Source organism: Schistocerca cancellata, chromosome 1, assembly GCF_023864275.1.
Source record: "Schistocerca cancellata isolate TAMUIC-IGC-003103 chromosome 1, iqSchCanc2.1, whole genome shotgun sequence".
Classification (NCBI taxonomy): domain Eukaryota; kingdom Metazoa; phylum Arthropoda; class Insecta; order Orthoptera; family Acrididae; genus Schistocerca; species Schistocerca cancellata.
Window position 1 is genome coordinate 980,832,392 of NC_064626.1, and position 5,392 is coordinate 980,837,783.

Sequence of the window (5,392 nt, forward strand, 5' to 3'; positions counted from 1 at the left end):
CGAACTTAATGTGTATTTGGAAAAGGTACAAGCTCTCTAATTCTCTTCAGTGGTTGCTCATTCTTCAGTACAAGAATAGGTGGCAAAGTAGTGCAGTCATGAGGCATTGCATTGATCACATTTTGAAATAAGTGTAAGTATCTGTTCCAATACTGATGCTTCCTGTGACAATAAAGAGTGCAAAGCTTATTGATTTCTTTAATACCGTTCAGATAGGTTACAATGTGTTGAGTACAATGAAATAAAAACAGATTTGATTTTACGATTCCGAAGCATGCATGACCAAACCGCAGATCTGAATTGCGGTCCATTATCTGAAATAACTTAAGCAACGTGTCCAACTTCACGTAAGGAATTTTTAACAAAGGCATTGGATACAGACCGTCCAGTGGCTTTACATAACGTTGTGAAAGAAACATATTTTGAAGTAAGTCCCACAGCGACTAGAACGCATGAAAATCCATTAGATGTTCTAACAAGGGGTCCCAAGAGATCAACAGCAGCAAATTCTTTTAATTTAGAAGGAATGATATGAAACAACGGAGCACGATGTGAGATGGTTAGGCTTTTTCACAAAGTCTACAAATAGACAAGACCCTCCGAATTCTCTTTTCCATATTGTTAAAATAACAAGTCGCTCGAAGAATATGACATTTTCGTGGACCAAAGTGTGCGTAGCTGAAATGAATGCACCAGATGAGCTTATTAACAAAATTGTCAGGAATACAAAGTACCCATAACTTCCAGAATGAGATTTTCACTCTGCAGCGGAGTGTGCGCTGATATGAAACTTCCTGGCAGATTCAAACTGTGTGCCCGACCGAGACTCGAACTCGGGACCTTTGCCTTTCGCGGGCAAGTGCTCTACCAACTGAGCTACCGAAGCACGACTCACGCCCGGTACTCACAGCTTTACTTCTGCCAGTACCTCGTCTCCTACCTTCCAAACTTTACAGAAGCTCTCCTGCGAACCTTGCAGAACTAGCACTCCTGAAAGAAAGGATATTGCGGAGACATGGCTTAGCCACAGCCTGGGGGATGTTTCCAGAATGAGATTTTCACTCTGCAGCGGAGTGTGCGCTGATATGAAACTTCCTGGCAGATTAAAACTGTGTGCCCGACCGAGACTCGAACTCGGGACCTTTGCCTTTCGCGGGCAAGTGCTCTACCAACTGAGCTACCGAAGCACGACTCACGCCCGGTACTCACAGCTTTACTTCTGCCAGTACCTCGTCTCCTACCTTCCAAACTTTACAGAAGCTCTCCTGCGAACCTTGCAGAACTAGCACTCCTGAAAGAAAGGATATTGCGGAGACATGGCTTAGCCACAGCCTGGGGGATGTTTCCAGAAAGAGATTTTCACTCTGCAGCGGAGTGTGCGCTGATATGAAACTTCCTGGCAGATTAAAACTGTGTGCCCGACCGAGACTCGAACTCGGGACCTTTGCCTTTCGCGGGCAAGTGCTCTACCAACTGAGCTACCGAAGCACGACTCACGCCCGGTACTCACAGCTTTACTTCTGCCAGTACCTCGTCTCCTACCTTCCAAACTTTACAGAAGCTCTCCTGCGAACCTTGCAGAACTAGCACTCCTGAAAGAGAGGATATTGCGGAGACATGGCTTAGCCACAGCCTGGGGGATGTTTCCAGAATGAGATTTTCACTCTGCAGCGGAGTGTGCGCTGATATGAAACTTCCTGGCAGATTAAAACTGTGTGCCCGACCGAGACTCGAACTCGGGACCTTTGCCTTTCGCGGGCAAGTGCTCTACCAACTGAGCTACCGAAGCACGACTCACGGCCGGTACTCACAGCTTTACTTCTGCCAGTACCTCGTCTCCTACCTTCCAAACTTTACAGAAGCTCTCCTGCGAACCTTGCATGTCTCCGCAATATCCTTTCTTTCAGGAGTGCTAGTTCTGCAAGGTTCGCAGGAGAGCTTCGGTAAAGTTTGGAAGGTAGGAGACGAGGTACTGGCAGAAGTAAAGCTGTGAGTACCGGGCGTGAGTCGTGCTTCGGTAGCTCAGTTGGTAGAGCACTTGCCCGCGAAAGGCAAAGGTCCCGAGTTCGAGTCTCGGTCGGGCACACAGTTTTAATCTGCCAGGAAGTTTCATATCAGCGCACACTCCGCTGCAGAGTGAAAATCTCATTCTGGAAACATCCCCCAGGCTGTGGCTAAGCCATGTCTCCGCAATATCCTTTCTTTCAGGAGTGCTAGTTCTGCAAGGTTCGCAGGAGAGCTTCTGTAAAGTTTGGAAGGTAGGAGACGAGGTACTGGCAGAAGTAAAGCTGTGAGTACCGGGCGTGAGTCGTGCTTCGGTAGCTCAGTTGGTAGAGCACTTGCCCGCGAAAGGCAAAGGTCCCGAGCTCGAGTCTCGGTCGGGCACACAGTTTTAATCTGCCAGGAAGTTTCATATCAGCGCACACTCCGCTGCAGAGTGAAAATCTCATTCTGGAAACATCCCCCAGGCTGTGGCTAAGCCATGTCTCCGCAATATCCTTTCTTTCAGGAGTGCTAGTTCTGCAAGGTTCGCAGGAGAGCTTCTGTAAAGTTTGGAAGGTAGGAGACGAGGTACTGGCAGAAGTAAAGCTGTGAGTACCGGGCGTGAGTCGTGCTTCGGTAGCTCAGTTGGTAGAGCACTTGCCGTCGAAAGGCAAAGGTCCCGAGTTCGAGTCTCGGTCGGGCACACAGTTTTAATCTGCCAGGAAGTTTCATATCAGCGCACACTCCGCTGCAGAGTGAAAATCTCATTCTGGAAACATCCCCCAGGCTGTGGCTAAGCCATGTCTCCGCAATATCCTTTCTTTCAGGAGTGCTAGTTCTGCCAGGTTCGCAGGAGAGCTTCTGTAAAGTTTGGAAGGTAGGAGACGAGGTACTGGCAGAAGTAAAGCTGTGAGTACCGGGCGTGAGTCGTGCTTCGGTAGCTCAGTTGGTAGAGCACTTGCCCGCGAAAGGCAAAGGTCCCGAGTTCGAGTCTCGGTCGGGCACACAGTTTTAGTCTGCCAGGAAGTTTCATATCAGCGCACACTCCGCTGCAGAGTGAAAATCTCATTCTGGAAACATCCCCCAGGCTGTGGCTAAGCCATGTCTCCGCAATATCCTTTCTTTCAGGAGTGCTAGTTCTGCAAGGTTCGCAGGAGAGCTTCTGTAAAGTTTGGAAGGTAGGAGACGAGGTACTGGCAGAAGTAAAGCTGTGAGAACCGGGCGTGAGTCGTGCTTCGGTAGCTCAGTTGGTAGAGCACTTGCCCGCGAAAGGCAAAGGTCCCGAGTTCGAGTCTCGGTCGGGCACACAGTTTTAATCTGCCAGGAAGTTTCATATCAGCGCACACTCCGCTGCAGAGTGAAAATCTCTTTCTGGAAACATCCCCCAGGCTGTGGCTAAGCCATGTCTCCGCAATATCCTTTCTTTCAGGAGTGCTAGTTCTGCAAGGTTCGCAGGAGAGCTTCTGTAAAGTTTGGAAGGTAGGAGACGAGGTACTGGCAGAAGTAAAGCTGTGAGTACCGGGCGTGTACCCATAACTTATCATCAACAGTGCAACGTTTGAAGAATATGTTGTTTGTAACCAGATAATAATGACGAATCTGCGTGTGTGTCTTTTCATGCAATTTACGTTTGATATCTTCCCAAACTGGATCTTTATGTTGTTCATAAGCAATGTCCTTTAAAGAAGCAGTGACGAAGTTTTCAAAGGCTACTTTTAGAATGTAAAGAATACGGAAATTTTTCTCAGTGTTAGCTTCTCTGTTGCTTTTCTCAAGGCCAGCCGGCGTATATGGCTGCCTGCTGTGCAAGTCATTGTCTAGGATCTCTTTGTTGTCGCGCTTCGTTACTGGGATTTGGAGATCTAACTTCTACAATTTCAATTTGTCGTGAGGGCTCTCCCGCCAGTTATGATTAAATTCAGATCTGTCGTCATGATTATAGCGTCTGTCGTCGTTGGTAAATTCTGCAATTTCTTTCTTGTTACTCACGTGGTGGAGAACTTCTCCCTTAATCGTAATTACGAGGTGGGCTGTTGCGTCTGAAGTCATTTTGTCTCCGTTGATAATAATTGTTCTGGTTCCCACATTGTCTGTTTATATGGTTGTCTCTGTCATATTCATTACCACGGAGAGGTGATCTTGCCCTGTAACTATTGTTATTCTGCCAGCAGTTATCGTATGGGTTATGTCTATTTTGGTCACGATTTGCATTATTATACAAGTAGTCTTGTCGTGTCTGGTTATTATTTATGTCGTCACGGAATTGTGTCAGATGTGACCTGTAGTTGTCATTTTCCTGTCTTCACGTCCCGTGACAGTCTGTGTCGATTTCCAGTTCTTGTAACAGTCCCTCAAAAGCTTCAATGTCATCTTTACAAAGTCCTGCCAAAATAACATGTCTCAAATGTTCAGGTAATTTATTTAAGAAAATACAGAGGAGTTCTGATGGGCTGTATGAGTCTGACAAATACTGATTTTTGTGCAACATATCTTCAAAATATTTTACTGGGCTGGAGAATTCAGACTGTTCAAAATATTTCATCATTATAATGCTGTGTTTTACTCCATCTTGAGTAGCCTGAGACCAATATGCAGAAAGGGAGGAATGATAGAAATCTCCTTCACTGTGACAGTCGGGAATATCCGAACGCATTCTAACTGCTGTTTATTTTCTTGATAGCCACACGTAAATTCTAATCTGAGCTCCAATGACCAATTAGGAGGAGAGCAATGAGCAAACTGATGAAGCCAAGCTTGTGGATGTATATCGGTACTGGAATTTTTGAATGTTTTAAATTTACGCATTGTAATGAAGAGCTTATAGTCAAAATCATCGTGTCGGCGAGTTGCAAATCGGTCACTGTTACGTCGTGTCGGTGGTTTAATCTCAAGGTCCGGTACACGTTGCCATCTCCTTTCAAAATCTCTAAAATACCCTGTGTTGTTACTTTGTGACTTTTCCTTATTTCTGAATCCCTCTTTCCATGTTGAGTGCGAGTGTCCTCTGAAATATGTAATTCCTGTATTACGTGAGCCAACTGATCTTGTACTTCCCGAATTTCTCTTTTGTACTGTGTATTGATTTGTTTCTGATTTTGTTTGAATTTCCTAATTTGCTCGTACACTTCTGTGTCAGTAAAGGCTACCGGTCTTGAGTCATTCAGATCATCATCTACCTTCCTAGATAAATTAGTTAGCTGATCCGAAAGTTCGACTACTTTTACGGATTCTGTGCTGATTTCCTCCTTGTGTATTTGTGAACCAAGTTTTAAACTGTCCATCTGTGTCGACAGCGTATCTACTGTGTCCCTTAAGTTTTACTGAGTTTGAACAAGTTCCGTGACCGTATCGGTAGATGCAACTGAGTAAATTTTAGCCTGCAAGGTGTTGTGATTTTCGTGAACAATAG

The 5,392-nt window shown here is 45.7% G+C and overlaps 1 non-coding gene across 1 annotated transcript; it reads left to right on the plus strand.

Moving 5' to 3' along the window:
- Nucleotides 1-2,612: 2,612 nt before the first annotated feature.
- Nucleotides 2,613-2,687, plus strand: Trnas-cga (transfer RNA serine (anticodon CGA)). Its single transcript has one exon. It is a non-coding gene; the product is annotated as a tRNA-Ser (tRNA).
- The last annotated feature ends 2,705 nt before the right edge of the window (nt 2,688-5,392 follow it).